The sequence below is a fragment of the Neoarius graeffei genome (assembly GCF_027579695.1).
Source record: "Neoarius graeffei isolate fNeoGra1 chromosome 18 unlocalized genomic scaffold, fNeoGra1.pri SUPER_18_unloc_1, whole genome shotgun sequence".
NCBI classification, from domain to species: Eukaryota; Metazoa; Chordata; class Actinopteri; order Siluriformes; family Ariidae; genus Neoarius; species Neoarius graeffei.
Genome location: NW_026869982.1, coordinates 303,760 through 315,871, shown reverse-complemented (window position 1 = coordinate 315,871; position 12,112 = coordinate 303,760). Strand labels below are relative to the sequence as shown.

General features: G+C 46.3%; 11 non-coding genes and 29 pseudogenes across 11 annotated transcripts; all 40 read left to right on the top strand.

Annotated features, from left to right (window-relative positions):
• Positions 1 to 42: 42 nt before the first annotated feature.
• LOC132878377 (5S ribosomal RNA) lies at positions 43 to 161 on the top strand (annotated as a pseudogene).
• A 112-nt stretch (positions 162 to 273) lies between these two features.
• On the top strand, positions 274 to 392 carry LOC132879683 (5S ribosomal RNA; annotated as a pseudogene).
• Positions 393 to 509: 117 nt separating this feature from the next.
• LOC132878245 (5S ribosomal RNA) lies at positions 510 to 628 on the top strand. Its single transcript, XR_009653712.1, has one exon. It is a non-coding gene; the product is annotated as a 5S ribosomal RNA (ribosomal RNA).
• Positions 629 to 777: 149 nt separating this feature from the next.
• Positions 778 to 896, top strand: LOC132880151 (5S ribosomal RNA; annotated as a pseudogene).
• A 122-nt stretch (positions 897 to 1,018) lies between these two features.
• Positions 1,019 to 1,137, top strand: LOC132878341 (5S ribosomal RNA; annotated as a pseudogene).
• Positions 1,138 to 1,296: 159 nt separating this feature from the next.
• Positions 1,297 to 1,415, top strand: LOC132880150 (5S ribosomal RNA; annotated as a pseudogene).
• Positions 1,416 to 1,537: 122 nt separating this feature from the next.
• Positions 1,538 to 1,656, top strand: LOC132878604 (5S ribosomal RNA; annotated as a pseudogene).
• Positions 1,657 to 1,778: 122 nt separating this feature from the next.
• LOC132876959 (5S ribosomal RNA) lies at positions 1,779 to 1,897 on the top strand. Its single transcript, XR_009652655.1, has one exon. It is a non-coding gene; the product is annotated as a 5S ribosomal RNA (ribosomal RNA).
• Positions 1,898 to 2,106: 209 nt separating this feature from the next.
• On the top strand, positions 2,107 to 2,225 carry LOC132880149 (5S ribosomal RNA; annotated as a pseudogene).
• Positions 2,226 to 2,342: 117 nt separating this feature from the next.
• Positions 2,343 to 2,461, top strand: LOC132878376 (5S ribosomal RNA; annotated as a pseudogene).
• A 112-nt stretch (positions 2,462 to 2,573) lies between these two features.
• LOC132879682 (5S ribosomal RNA) lies at positions 2,574 to 2,692 on the top strand (annotated as a pseudogene).
• A 117-nt stretch (positions 2,693 to 2,809) lies between these two features.
• LOC132878609 (5S ribosomal RNA) lies at positions 2,810 to 2,928 on the top strand (annotated as a pseudogene).
• A 122-nt stretch (positions 2,929 to 3,050) lies between these two features.
• On the top strand, positions 3,051 to 3,169 carry LOC132876958 (5S ribosomal RNA). Its single transcript, XR_009652654.1, has one exon. It is a non-coding gene; the product is annotated as a 5S ribosomal RNA (ribosomal RNA).
• A 159-nt stretch (positions 3,170 to 3,328) lies between these two features.
• Positions 3,329 to 3,447, top strand: LOC132880148 (5S ribosomal RNA; annotated as a pseudogene).
• Positions 3,448 to 3,564: 117 nt separating this feature from the next.
• On the top strand, positions 3,565 to 3,683 carry LOC132876459 (5S ribosomal RNA). The gene has a single exon (XR_009652175.1). It is a non-coding gene; the product is annotated as a 5S ribosomal RNA (ribosomal RNA).
• A 112-nt stretch (positions 3,684 to 3,795) lies between these two features.
• Positions 3,796 to 3,914, top strand: LOC132879680 (5S ribosomal RNA; annotated as a pseudogene).
• A 127-nt stretch (positions 3,915 to 4,041) lies between these two features.
• LOC132876956 (5S ribosomal RNA) lies at positions 4,042 to 4,160 on the top strand. The gene has a single exon (XR_009652652.1). It is a non-coding gene; the product is annotated as a 5S ribosomal RNA (ribosomal RNA).
• Positions 4,161 to 4,354: 194 nt separating this feature from the next.
• On the top strand, positions 4,355 to 4,473 carry LOC132880147 (5S ribosomal RNA; annotated as a pseudogene).
• A 117-nt stretch (positions 4,474 to 4,590) lies between these two features.
• LOC132878149 (5S ribosomal RNA) lies at positions 4,591 to 4,709 on the top strand (annotated as a pseudogene).
• Positions 4,710 to 4,831: 122 nt separating this feature from the next.
• Positions 4,832 to 4,950, top strand: LOC132878375 (5S ribosomal RNA; annotated as a pseudogene).
• Positions 4,951 to 5,067: 117 nt separating this feature from the next.
• LOC132876955 (5S ribosomal RNA) lies at positions 5,068 to 5,186 on the top strand. Its single transcript, XR_009652651.1, has one exon. It is a non-coding gene; the product is annotated as a 5S ribosomal RNA (ribosomal RNA).
• Positions 5,187 to 5,308: 122 nt separating this feature from the next.
• On the top strand, positions 5,309 to 5,427 carry LOC132878756 (5S ribosomal RNA; annotated as a pseudogene).
• Positions 5,428 to 5,872: 445 nt separating this feature from the next.
• On the top strand, positions 5,873 to 5,991 carry LOC132878754 (5S ribosomal RNA; annotated as a pseudogene).
• Positions 5,992 to 6,130: 139 nt separating this feature from the next.
• LOC132880146 (5S ribosomal RNA) lies at positions 6,131 to 6,249 on the top strand (annotated as a pseudogene).
• A 117-nt stretch (positions 6,250 to 6,366) lies between these two features.
• LOC132876446 (5S ribosomal RNA) lies at positions 6,367 to 6,485 on the top strand. Its single transcript, XR_009652164.1, has one exon. It is a non-coding gene; the product is annotated as a 5S ribosomal RNA (ribosomal RNA).
• A 122-nt stretch (positions 6,486 to 6,607) lies between these two features.
• LOC132878374 (5S ribosomal RNA) lies at positions 6,608 to 6,726 on the top strand (annotated as a pseudogene).
• Positions 6,727 to 6,843: 117 nt separating this feature from the next.
• Positions 6,844 to 6,962, top strand: LOC132876954 (5S ribosomal RNA). Its single transcript, XR_009652650.1, has one exon. It is a non-coding gene; the product is annotated as a 5S ribosomal RNA (ribosomal RNA).
• Positions 6,963 to 7,084: 122 nt separating this feature from the next.
• Positions 7,085 to 7,203, top strand: LOC132878753 (5S ribosomal RNA; annotated as a pseudogene).
• Positions 7,204 to 7,638: 435 nt separating this feature from the next.
• LOC132878752 (5S ribosomal RNA) lies at positions 7,639 to 7,757 on the top strand (annotated as a pseudogene).
• Positions 7,758 to 8,172: 415 nt separating this feature from the next.
• Positions 8,173 to 8,291, top strand: LOC132878025 (5S ribosomal RNA). The gene has a single exon (XR_009653679.1). It is a non-coding gene; the product is annotated as a 5S ribosomal RNA (ribosomal RNA).
• A 122-nt stretch (positions 8,292 to 8,413) lies between these two features.
• On the top strand, positions 8,414 to 8,532 carry LOC132878373 (5S ribosomal RNA; annotated as a pseudogene).
• A 112-nt stretch (positions 8,533 to 8,644) lies between these two features.
• LOC132879929 (5S ribosomal RNA) lies at positions 8,645 to 8,763 on the top strand (annotated as a pseudogene).
• A 390-nt stretch (positions 8,764 to 9,153) lies between these two features.
• Positions 9,154 to 9,272, top strand: LOC132878751 (5S ribosomal RNA; annotated as a pseudogene).
• A 435-nt stretch (positions 9,273 to 9,707) lies between these two features.
• LOC132879567 (5S ribosomal RNA) lies at positions 9,708 to 9,826 on the top strand (annotated as a pseudogene).
• A 773-nt stretch (positions 9,827 to 10,599) lies between these two features.
• LOC132878750 (5S ribosomal RNA) lies at positions 10,600 to 10,718 on the top strand (annotated as a pseudogene).
• A 174-nt stretch (positions 10,719 to 10,892) lies between these two features.
• LOC132880143 (5S ribosomal RNA) lies at positions 10,893 to 11,011 on the top strand (annotated as a pseudogene).
• Positions 11,012 to 11,128: 117 nt separating this feature from the next.
• Positions 11,129 to 11,247, top strand: LOC132876435 (5S ribosomal RNA). The gene has a single exon (XR_009652153.1). It is a non-coding gene; the product is annotated as a 5S ribosomal RNA (ribosomal RNA).
• A 122-nt stretch (positions 11,248 to 11,369) lies between these two features.
• Positions 11,370 to 11,488, top strand: LOC132878372 (5S ribosomal RNA; annotated as a pseudogene).
• A 117-nt stretch (positions 11,489 to 11,605) lies between these two features.
• Positions 11,606 to 11,724, top strand: LOC132876953 (5S ribosomal RNA). Its single transcript, XR_009652649.1, has one exon. It is a non-coding gene; the product is annotated as a 5S ribosomal RNA (ribosomal RNA).
• Positions 11,725 to 11,846: 122 nt separating this feature from the next.
• LOC132878749 (5S ribosomal RNA) lies at positions 11,847 to 11,965 on the top strand (annotated as a pseudogene).
• Positions 11,966 to 12,112: the final 147 nt, after the last annotated feature.

Sequence of the window (12,112 nt, the reverse complement as noted above, 5' to 3'; positions counted from 1 at the left end):
CAAGGCAAGGCAAGAAAAACGGCACATTTCCAACTAACTGTTGCTTATGGCCAAACCACTCTGACAACGCCTGATCCCGTCTGATGTCAGAAGCTAAACAGAGTTGGGCCTGGTTAGTACTTGAGTGGGAGACTGCCTAGGAATACCAGGTACTGTAAGCATTTTATTTTGTCTTCTTGCAGAAATCTGTTTGAATTTTCCTTCTGGTCGCAAGGCAAGAATTTTCCTTCTGATCGCAAGGCAAGAAAAATGGCACATTTCCAACAAGCTGTTGCTTACGGCCAAACCACTCTGACAACGCCTGATCCTGTCAGATCTCAGAAACTAAACAGAGTTGGGCCTGTTTAGTACTTGAGTGGGAGACTGCCTAGTAATACCAGGTACTGTAAGCATTTTATTTTGTCTTCTTGCAGAAATCTGTTTGAATTTTCCTTCTGCTCGCAAGGCAAGAATTTTCCTTCTGGTCGCAAGGCAAGGCAAGAAAAACGGCACATTTCCAACTAACTGTTGCTTATGGCCAAACCACTCTGACAACGCCTGATCCCGTCTGATCTCAGAAGCTAAACAGAGTTGGGCCTGGTTAGTACTTGAGTGGGAGACTGCCTGGGAATACCAGGTACTGTAAGCATTTTATTTTGTTTTCTAGCAGAAATCTGTTTGAATTTTCCTTCTGCTCGCAAGGCAAGAATTTTCCTTCTGGGCGCAAGGCAAGGCAAGGCAAGGCAAGGCAAGCCAAGGCAAGCCAAGCCAAGGCAAGGCGCACATTTCCAGACTGTTGTTTACGTCCAAACCACTCTGACAATGCCTGATCCTGTCTGATCTGAGAAGCTAAACAGAGTTGGGCCTGGTTAGTACTTGAGTGTGAGACTGCCTAGGAATACCAGGTACTGTAAGCATTTTATTTTGTCTCCTTGCAGAAATCTGTTTGAATTTTCCTTCTGCTCGCAAGGCAAGAATTTTCCTTCTGGGCGCAAGGCAAGGCAAGGCAAGAAAAACGGCACATTTCCAACTAACTGTTGCTTATGGCCAAACCACTCTGACAACGCCTGATCCCGTCTGATCTCAGAAGCTTAACAGAGTTGGGCCTGGTTAGTACTTGAGTGGGAGACTGCCTAGGAATACCAGGTACTGTAAGCATTTTATTTTGTCTTCTTGCAGAAATCTGTTTGAATTTTCCTTCTGCTCGCAAGGCAAGAATTTTCCTTCTGGGCGCAAGGCAAGGCAAGGCAAGGCAAGGCAAGGCAAGCCAAGGCAAGCCAAGGCAAGCCAAGGCAAGGCGCACATTTCCAGACTGTTGTTTACGTCCAAACCACTCTGACAATGCCTGATCCTGTCTGATCTGAGAAGCTAAACAGAGTTGGGCCTGGTTAGTACTTGAGTGTGAGACTGCCTAGGAATACCAGGTACTGTAAGCATTTTATTTTGTCTCCTTGCAGAAATCTGTTTGAATTTTCCTTCTGCTCGCAAGGCAAGAATTTTCCTTCTGGGCGCAAGGCAAGGCAAGGCAAGAAAAACGGCACATTTCCAACTAACTGTTGCTTATGGCCAAACCACTCTGACAACGCCTGATCCCGTCTGATCTCAGAAGCTAAACAGAGTTGGGCCTGGTTAGTACTTGAGTGTGAGACTGCCTAGGAATACCAGGTACTGTAAGCATTTTATTTTGTCTCCTTGCAGAAATCTGTTTGAATTTTCCTTCTGCTCGCAAGGCAAGAATTTTCCTTCTGGGCGCAAGGCAAGGCAAGGCAAGAAAAACGGCACATTTCCAACTAACTGTTGCTTATGGCCAAACCACTCTGACAACGCCTGATCCCGTCTGATCTCAGAAGCTAAACAGAGTTGGGCCTGGTTAGTACTTGAGTGGGAGACTGCCTAGGAATACCAGGTACTGTAAGCATTTTATTTTGTCTTCTAGCAGAAATCTGTTTGAATTTTCCTTCTGCTCGCAAGGCAAGAATTTTCCTTCTGGGCGCAAGGCAAGGCAAGGCAAGGCAAGGCAAGGCAAGGCAAGGCAAGGCAAGGCAAGGCAAGGCAAGGCAAGGCAAGGCAAGGCAAGGCAAGGCAAGGCAAGGCAAGGCAAGGCAAGGCGCACATTTCCAGACTGTTGTTTACGTCCAAACCACTCTGACAATGCCTGATCCTGTCTGATCTGAGAAGCTAAACAGAGTTGGGCCTGGTTAGTACTTGAGTGTGAGACTGCCTAGGAATACCAGGTACTGTAAGCATTTTATTTTGTCTCCTTGCAGAAATCTGTTTGAATTTTCCTTCTGCTCGCAAGGCAAGAATTTTCCTTCTGGGCGCAAGGCAAGGCAAGAAAAACGGCACATTTCCAACTAACTGTTGCTTATGGCCAAACCACTCTGACAACGCCTGATCCCGTCTGATGTCAGAAGCTAAACAGAGTTGGGCCTGGTTAGTACTTGAGTGGGAGACTGCCTAGGAATACCAGGTACTGTAAGCATTTTATTTTGTCTTCTTGCAGAAATCTGTTTGAATTTTCCTTCTGGTCGCAAGGCAAGAATTTTCCTTCTGATCGCAAGGCAAGAAAAATGGCACATTTCCAACAAGCTGTTGCTTACGGCCAAACCACTCTGACAACGCCTGATCCTGTCAGATCTCAGAAACTAAACAGAGTTGGGCCTGTTTAGTACTTGAGTGGGAGACTGCCTAGTAATACCAGGTACTGTAAGCATTTTATTTTGTCTTCTTGCAGAAATCTGTTTGAATTTTCCTTCTGCTCGCAAGGCAAGAATTTTCCTTCTGGTCGCAAGGCAAGGCAAGAAAAACGGCACATTTCCAACTAACTGTTGCTTATGGCCAAACCACTCTGACAACGCCTGATCCTGTCTGATCTCAGAAGCTAAACAGAGTTGGGCCTGGTTAGTACTTGAGTGGGAGACTGCCTAGGAATACCAGGTACTGTGAGCATTTTATTTTGTCTTCTTGCAGAAATCTGTTTGAATTTTCCTTCTGCTCGCAAGGCAAGAATTTTCCTTCTGGGCGCAAGGCAAGGCAAGGCAAGAAAAACGGCACATTTCCAACTAACTGTTGCTTATGGCCAAACCACTCTGACAACGCCTGATCCCGTCTGATCTCAGAAGCTAAACAGAGTTGGGCCTGGTTAGTACTTGAGTGGGAGACTGCCTAGGAATACCAGGTACTGTAAGCATTTTATTTTGTCTTCTTGCAGAAATCTGTTTGAATTTTCCTTCTGCTCGCAAGGCAAGAATTTTCCTTCTGGGCGCAAGGCAAGGCAAGGCAAGGCAAGGCAAGGCAAGGCAAGGCAAGGCAAGGCAAGGCAAGGCAAGGCACACATTTCCAGACTGTTGTTTACGTCCAAACCACTCTGACAATGCCTGATCCTGTCTGATCTGAGAAGCTAAACAGAGTTGGGCCTGGTTAGTACTTGAGTGTGAGACTGCCTAGGAATACCAGGTACTGTAAGCATTTTATTTTGTCTCCTTGCAGAAATCTGTTTGAATTTTCCTTCTGCTCGCAAGGCAAGAATTTTCCTTCTGGTCGCAAGGCAAGGCAAGAAAAACGGCACATTTCCAACTAACTGTTGCTTACGGCCAAACCACTCTGACAACGCCTGATCCCGTCTGATCTCAGAAGCTAAACAGAGTTGGGCCTGGTTAGTACTTGAGTGGGAGACTGCCTAGGAATACCAGGTACTGTAAGCATTTTATTTTGTCTTCTTGCAGAAATCTGTTTGAATTTTCCTTCTGGTCGCAAGGCAAGAATTTTCCTTCTGATCGCAAGGCAAGAAAAATGGCACATTTCCAACAAGCTGTTGCTTACGGCCAAACCACTCTGACAACGCCTGATCCTGTCAGATCTCAGAAACTAAACAGAGTTGGGCCTGTTTAGTACTTGAGTGGGAGACTGCCTAGTAATACCAGGTACTGTAAGCATTTTATTTTGTCTTCTAGCAGAAATCTGTTTGAATTTTCCTTCTGCTCGCAAGGCAAGAATTTTCCTTCTGGGCGCAAGGCAAGGCAAGGCAAGGCAAGAAAAACGGCACATTTCCAACTAACTGTTGCTTATGGCCAAACCACTCTGACAACGCCTGATCCCGTCTGATCTCAGAAGCTAAACAGAGTTGGGCCTGGTTAGTACTTGAGTGGGAGACTGCCTAGGAATACCAGGTACTGTAAGCATTTTATTTTGTCTTCTTGCAGAAATCTGTTTGAATTTTCCTTCTGCTCGCAAGGCAAGAATTTTCCTTCTGGGCGCAAGGCAAGGCAAGGCAAGGCAAGGCAAGGCAAGGCAAGGCAAGGCAAGGCAAGGCAAGGCAAGGCAAGGCAAGGCAAGGCAAGGCAAGGCAAGGCAAGGCACACATTTCCAGACTGTTGTTTACGTCCAAACCACTCTGACAATGCCTGATCCTGTCTGATCTGAGAAGCTAAACAGAGTTGGGCCTGGTTAGTACTTGAGTGTGAGACTGCCTAGGAATACCAGGTACTGTAAGCATTTTATTTTGTCTCCTTGCAGAAATCTGTTTGAATTTTCCTTCTGCTCGCAAGGCAAGAATTTTCCTTCTGGTCGCAAGGCAAGGCAAGAAAAACGGCACATTTCCAACTAACTGTTGCTTACGGCCAAACCACTCTGACAACGCCTGATCCCGTCTGATCTCAGAAGCTAAACAGAGTTGGGCCTTGTTAGTACTTGAGTGGGAGACTGCCTAGGAATACCAGGTACTGTAAGCATTTTATTTTGTCTTCTAGCAGAAATCTGTTTGAATTTTCCTTCTGCTCGCAAGGCAAGAATTTTCCTTCTGGGCGCAAGGCAAGGCAAGGCAAGAAAAACGGCACATTTCCAACTAACTGTTGCTTATGGCCAAACCACTCTGACAACGCCTGATCCCGTCTGATGTCAGAAGCTAAACAGAGTTGGGCCTGGTTAGTACTTGAGTGGGAGACTGCCTAGGAATACCAGGTACTGTAAGCATTTTATTTTGTCTTCTTGCAGAAATCTGTTTGAATTTTCCTTCTGCTCGCAAGGCAAGAATTTTCCTTCTGGTCGCAAGGCAAGGCAAGAAAAACGGCACATTTCCAACTAACTGTTGCTTATGGCCAAACCACTCTGACAACGCCTGATCCCGTCTGATCTCAGAAGCTAAACAGAGTTGGGCCTGGTTAGTACTTGAGTGGGAGACTGCCTAGGAATACCAGGTACTGTAAGCATTTTATTTTGTCTTCTAGCAGAAATCTGTTTGAATTTTCCTTCTGCTCGCAAGGCAAGAATTTTCCTTCTGGGCGCAAGGCAAGGCAAGGCAAGAAAAACGGCACATTTCCAACTAACTGTTGCTTATGGCCAAACCACTCTGACAACGTCTGATCCTGTCTGATCTCAGAAGCTAAACAGAGTTGGGCCTGGTTAGTACTTGAGTGGGAGACTGCCTAGGAATACCAGGTACTGTAAGCATTTTATTTTGTCTTCTTGCAGAAATCTGTTTGAATTTTCCTTCTGCTCGCAAGGCAAGAATTTTCCTTCTGGGCGCAAGGCAAGGCAAGGCAAGGCAAGGCAAGGCAAGGCAAGGCAAGGCAAGGCAAGGCAAGGCAAGGCAAGGCAAGGCAAGGCAAGGCAAGGCAAGGCAAGGCAAGGCAAGGCAAGGCGCACATTTCCAGACTGTTGTTTACGTCCAAACCACTCTGACAATGCCTGATCCTGTCTGATCTGAGAAGCTAAACAGAGTTGGGCCTGGTTAGTACTTGAGTGTGAGACTGCCTAGGAATACCAAGTACTGTAAGCATTTTATTTTGTCTCCTTGCAGAAATCTGTTTGAATTTTCCTTCTGCTCGCAAGGCAAGAATTTTCCTTCTGGGCGCAAGGCAAGGCAAGAAAAACGGCACATTTCCAACTAACTGTTGCTTATGGCCAAACCACTCTGACAACGTCTGATCCTGTCTGATCTCAGAAGCTAAACAGAGTTGGGCCTGGTTAGTACTTGAGTGGGAGACTGCCTAGGAATACCAGGTACTGTAAGCATTTTATTTTGTCTTCTTGCAGAAATCTGTTTGAATTTTCCTTCTGCTCGCAAGGCAAGAATTTTCCTTCTGGGCGCAAGGCAAGGCAAGGCAAGGCAAGGCAAGGCAAGGCAAGGCAAGGCACACATTTCCAGACTGTTGTTTACGTCCAAACCACTCTGACAATGCCTGATCCTGTCTGATCTGAGAAGCTAAACAGAGTTGGGCCTGGTTAGTACTTGAGTGTGAGACTGCCTAGGAATACCAGGTACTGTAAGCATTTTATTTTGTCTCCTTGCAGAAATCTGTTTGAATTTTCCTTCTGCTCGCAAGGCAAGAATTTTCCTTCTGGTCGCAAGGCAAGGCAAGAAAAACGGCACATTTCCAACTAACTGTTGCTTACGGCCAAACCACTCTGACAACGCCTGATCCCGTCTGATCTCAGAAGCTAAACAGAGTTGGGCCTGGTTAGTACTTGAGTGGGAGACTGCCTAGGAATACCAGGTACTGTAAGCATTTTATTTTGTCTTCTAGCAGAAATCTGTTTGAATTTTCCTTCTGCTCGCAAGGCAAGAATTTTCCTTCTGGGCGCAAGGCAAGGCAAGGCAAGAAAAACGGCACATTTCCAACTAACTGTTGCTTATGGCCAAACCACTCTGACAACGCCTGATCCCGTCTGATGTCAGAAGCTAAACAGAGTTGGGCCTGGTTAGTACTTGAGTGGGAGACTGCCTAGGAATACCAGGTACTGTAAGCATTTTATTTTGTCTTCTTGCAGAAATCTGTTTGAATTTTCCTTCTGCTCGCAAGGCAAGAATTTTCCTTCTGGTCGCAAGGCAAGGCAAGAAAAACGGCACATTTCCAACTAACTGTTGCTTATGGCCAAACCACTCTGACAACGCCTGATCCCGTCTGATCTCAGAAGCTAAACAGAGTTGGGCCTGGTTAGTACTTGAGTGGGAGACTGCCTAGGAATACCAGGTACTGTAAGCATTTTATTTTGTCTTCTAGCAGAAATCTGTTTGAATTTTCCTTCTGCTCGCAAGGCAAGAATTTTCCTTCTGGGCGCAAGGCAAGGCAAGGCAAGAAAAACGGCACATTTCCAACTAACTGTTGCTTATGGCCAAACCACTCTGACAACGTCTGATCCTGTCTGATCTCAGAAGCTAAACAGAGTTGGGCCTGGTTAGTACTTGAGTGGGAGACTGCCTAGGAATACCAGGTACTGTAAGCATTTTATTTTGTCTTCTTGCAGAAATCTGTTTGAATTTTCCTTCTGCTCGCAAGGCAAGAATTTTCCTTCTGGGCGCAAGGCAAGGCAAGGCAAGGCAAGGCAAGGCAAGGCAAGGCAAGGCAAGGCAAGGCAAGGCAAGGCAAGGCAAGGCAAGGCAAGGCAAGGCAAGGCAAGGCAAGGCGCACATTTCCAGACTGTTGTTTACGTCCAAACCACTCTGACAATGCCTGATCCTGTCTGATCTGAGAAGCTAAACAGAGTTGGGCCTGGTTAGTACTTGAGTGTGAGACTGCCTAGGAATACCAAGTACTGTAAGCATTTTATTTTGTCTCCTTGCAGAAATCTGTTTGAATTTTCCTTCTGCTCGCAAGGCAAGAATTTTCCTTCTGGGCGCAAGGCAAGGCAAGAAAAACGGCACATTTCCAACTAACTGTTGCTTATGGCCAAACCACTCTGACAACGTCTGATCCTGTCTGATCTCAGAAGCTAAACAGAGTTGGGCCTGGTTAGTACTTGAGTGGGAGACTGCCTAGGAATACCAGGTACTGTAAGCATTTTATTTTGTCTTCTTGCAGAAATCTGTTTGAATTTTCCTTCTGCTCGCAAGGCAAGAATTTTCCTTCTGGGCGCAAGGCAAGGCAAGGCAAGGCAAGGCAAGGCAAGGCAAGGCAAGGCAAGGCAAGGCAAGGCAAGGCAAGGCAAGGCAAGGCAAGGCGCACATTTCCAGACTGTTGTTTACGTCCAAACCACTCTGACAATGCCTGATCCTGTCTGATCTGAGACGCTAAAGAGAGTTGGGCCTGGTTAGTACTTGAGTGTGAGACTGCCTAGGAATACCAGGTACTGTAAGCATTTTATTTTGTCTCCTTGCAGAAATCTGTTTGAATTTTCCTTCTGCTCGCAAGGCAAGAATTTTCCTTCTGGTCGCAAGGCAAGGCAAGAAAAACGGCACATTTCCAACTAACTGTTGCTTACGGCCAAACCACTCTGACAACGCCTGATCCCGTCTAATCTCAGAAGCTAAACAGAGTTGGGCCTGGGTAGTACTTGAGTGGGAGACTGCCTAGGAATACCAGGTACTGTAAGCATTTTATTTTGTCTTCTAGCAGAAATCTGTTTGAATTTTCCTTCTGCTCGCAAGGCAAGAATTTTCCTTCTGGGCGCAAGGCAAGGCAAGGCAAGAAAAACGGCACATTTCCAACTAACTGTTGCTTATGGCCAAACCACTCTGACAACGCCTGATCCCGTCTGATGTCAGAAGCTAAACAGAGTTGGGCCTGGTTAGTACTTGAGTGGGAGACTGCCTAGGAATACCAGGTACTGTAAGCATTTTATTTTGTCTTCTTGCAGAAATCTGTTTGAATTTTCCTTCTGGTCGCAAGGCAAGAATTTTCCTTCTGATCGCAAGGCAAGAAAAATGGCACATTTCCAACAAGCTGTTGCTTACGGCCAAACCACTCTAACAACGCCTGATCCTGTCAGATCTCAGAAACTAAACAGAGTTGGGCCTGTTTAGTACTTGAGTGGGAGACTGCCTAGTAATACCAGGTACTGTAAGCATTTTATTTTGTCTTCTTGCAGAAATCTGTTTGAATTTTCCTTCTGCTCGCAAGGCAAGAATTTTCCTTCTGGGCGCAAGGCAAGGCAAGGCAAGGCAAGGCAAGGCAAGGCAAGGCAAGGCAAGGCAAGGCAAGGCGCACATTTCCAGACTGTTGTTTACGTCCAAACCACTCTGACAATGCCTGATCCTGTCTGATCTGAGAAGCTAAACAGAGTTGGGCCTGGTTAGTACTTGAGTGTGAGACTGCCTAGGAATACCAAGTACTGTAAGCATTTTATTTTGTCTCCTTGCAGAAATCTGTTTGAATTTTCCTTCTGCTCGCAAGGCAAGAATTTTCCTTCTGGGCGCAAGGCAAGGCAAGAAAAACGGCACATTTCCAACTAACTGTTGCTTATGGCCAAACCACTCTGACAACGTCTGATCCTGTCTGATCTCAGAAGCTAAACAGAGTTGGGCCTGGTTAGTACTTGAGTGGGAGACTGCCTAGGAATACCAGGTACTGTAAGCATTTTATTTTGTCTTCTTGCAGAAATCTGTTTGAATTTTCCTTCTGCTCGCAAGGCAAGAATTTTCCTTCTGGGCGCAAGGCAAGGCAAGGCAAGGCAAGGCAAGGCAAGGCAAGGCAAGGCAAGGCAAGGCAAGGCAAGGCAAGGCAAGGCAAGGCAAGGCAAGGCAAGGCAAGGCAAGGCGCACATTTCCAGACTGTTGTTTACGTCCAAACCACTCTGACAATGCCTGATCCTGTCTGATCTGAGAAGCTAAACAGAGTTGGGCCTGGTTAGTACTTGAGTGTGAGACTGCCTAGGAATACCAAGTACTGTAAGCATTTTATTTTGTCTCCTTGCAGAAATCTGTTTGAATTTTCCTTCTGCTCGCAAGGCAAGAATTTTCCTTCTGGGCGCAAGGCAAGGCAAGAAAAACGGCACATTTCCAACTAACTGTTGCTTATGGCCAAACCACTCTGACAATGTCTGATCCTGTCTGATCTCAGAAGCTAAACAGAGTTGGGCCTGGTTAGTACTTGAGTGGGAGACTGCCTAGGAATACCAGGTACTGTAAGCATTTTATTTTGTCTTCTTGCAGAAATCTGTTTGAATTTTCCTTCTGCTCGCAAGGCAAGAATTTTCCTTCTGGGCGCAAGGCAAGGCAAGGCAAGGCAAGGCAAGGCAAGGCAAGGCAAGGCAAGGCAAGGCAAGGCAAGGCAAGGCAAGGCAAGGCAAGGCAAGGCAAGGCAAGGCAAGGCAAGGCAAGGCAAGGCGCACATTTCCAGACTGTTGTTTACGTCCAAACCACTCTGACAATGCCTGATCCTGTCTGATCTGAGAAGCTAAACAGAGTTGGGCCTGGTTAGTACTTGAGTGTGAGACTGCCTAGGAATACCAAGTACTGTAAGCATTTTATTTTGTCTCCTTGCAGAAATCTGTTTGAATTTTCCTTCTGCTCGCAAGGCAAGAATTTTCCTTCTGGGCGCAAGGCAAGGCAAGGCAAGGCAAGGCAAGGCAAGGCAAGGCAAGGCAAGGCAAGGCAAGGCAAGGCAAGGCAAGGCAAGGCAAGGCAAGGCAAGGCAAGGCAAGGCAAGGCGCACATTTCCAGACTGTTGTTTACGTCCAAACCACTCTGACAATGCCTGATCCTGTCTGATCTGAGAAGCTAAACAGAGTTGGGCCTGGTTAGTACTTGAGTGTGAGACTGCCTAGGAATACCAAGTACTGTAAGCATTTTATTTTGTCTCCTTGCAGAAATCTGTTTGAATTTTCCTTCTGCTCGCAAGGCAAGAATTTTCCTTCTGGGCGCAAGGCAAGGCAAGAAAAACGGCACATTTCCAACTAACTGTTGCTTATGGCCAAACCACTCTGACAACGTCTGATCCTGTCTGATCTCAGAAGCTAAACAGAGTTGGGCCTGGTTAGTACTTGAGTGGGAGACTGCCTAGGAATACCAGGTACTGTAAGCATTTTATTTTGTCTTCTTGCAGAAATCTGTTTGAATTTTCCTTCTGCTCGCAAGGCAAGAATTTTCCTTCTGGGCGCAAGGCAAGGCAAGGCAAGGCAAGGCAAGGCAAGGCAAGGCAAGGCAAGGCAAGGCAAGGCAAGGCAAGGCAAGGCAAGGCACACATTTCCAGACTGTTGTTTACGTCCAAACCACTCTGACAATGCCTGATCCTGTCTGATCTGAGAAGCTAAACAGAGTTGGGCCTGGTTAGTACTTGAGTGTGAGACTGCCTAGGAATACCAGGTACTGTAAGCATTTTATTTTGTCTCCTTGCAGAAATCTGTTTGAATTTTCCTTCTGCTCGCAAGGCAAGAATTTTCCTTCTGGTCGCAAGGCAAGGCAAGAAAAACGGCACATTTCCAACTAACTGTTGCTTACGGCCAAACCACTCTGACAACGCCTGATCCCGTCTGATCTCAGAAGCTAAACAGAGTTGGGCCTGGTTAGTACTTGAGTGGGAGACTGCCTAGGAATACCAGGTACTGTAAGCATTTTATTTTGTCTTCTAGCAGAAATCTGTTTGAATTTTCCTTCTGCTCGCAAGGCAAGAATTTTCCTTCTGGGCGCAAGGCAAGGCAAGGCAAGAAAAACGGCACATTTCCAACTAACTGTTGCTTATGGCCAAACCACTCTGACAACGCCTGATCCCGTCTGATGTCAGAAGCTAAACAGAGTTGGGCCTGGTTAGTACTTGAGTGGGAGACTGCCTAGGAATACCAGGTACTGTAAGCATTTTATTTTGTCTTCTTGCAGAAATCTGTTTGAATTTTCCTTCTGCTCGCAAGGCAAGAATTTTCCTTCTGGTCGCAAGGCAAGGCAAGAAAAACGGCACATTTCCAACTAACTGTTGCTTATGGCCAAACCACTCTGACAACGCCTGATCCCGTCTGATCTCAGAAGCTAAACAGAGTTGGGCCTGGTTAGTACTTGAGTGGGAGACTGCCTAGGAATACCAGGTACTGTAAGCATTTTATTTTGTCTTCTAGCAGAAATCTGTTTGAATTTTCCTTCTGCTCGCAAGGCAAGAATTTTCCTTCTGGGCGCAAGGCAAGGCAAGGCAAGAAAAACGGCACATTTCCAACTAACTGTTGCTTATGGCCAAACCACTCTGACAACGTCTGATCCTGTCTGATCTCAGAAGCTAAACAGAGTTGGGCCTGGTTAGTACTTGAGTGGGAGACTGCCTAGGAATACCAGGTACTGTAAGCATTTTATTTTGTCTTCTTGCAGAAATCTGTTTGAATTTTCCTTCTGCTCGCAAGGCAAGAATTTTCCTTCTGGGCGCAAGGCAAGGCAAGGCAAGGCAAGGCAAGGCAAGGCAAGGCAAGGCAAGGCAAGGCAAGGCAAGGCAAGGCA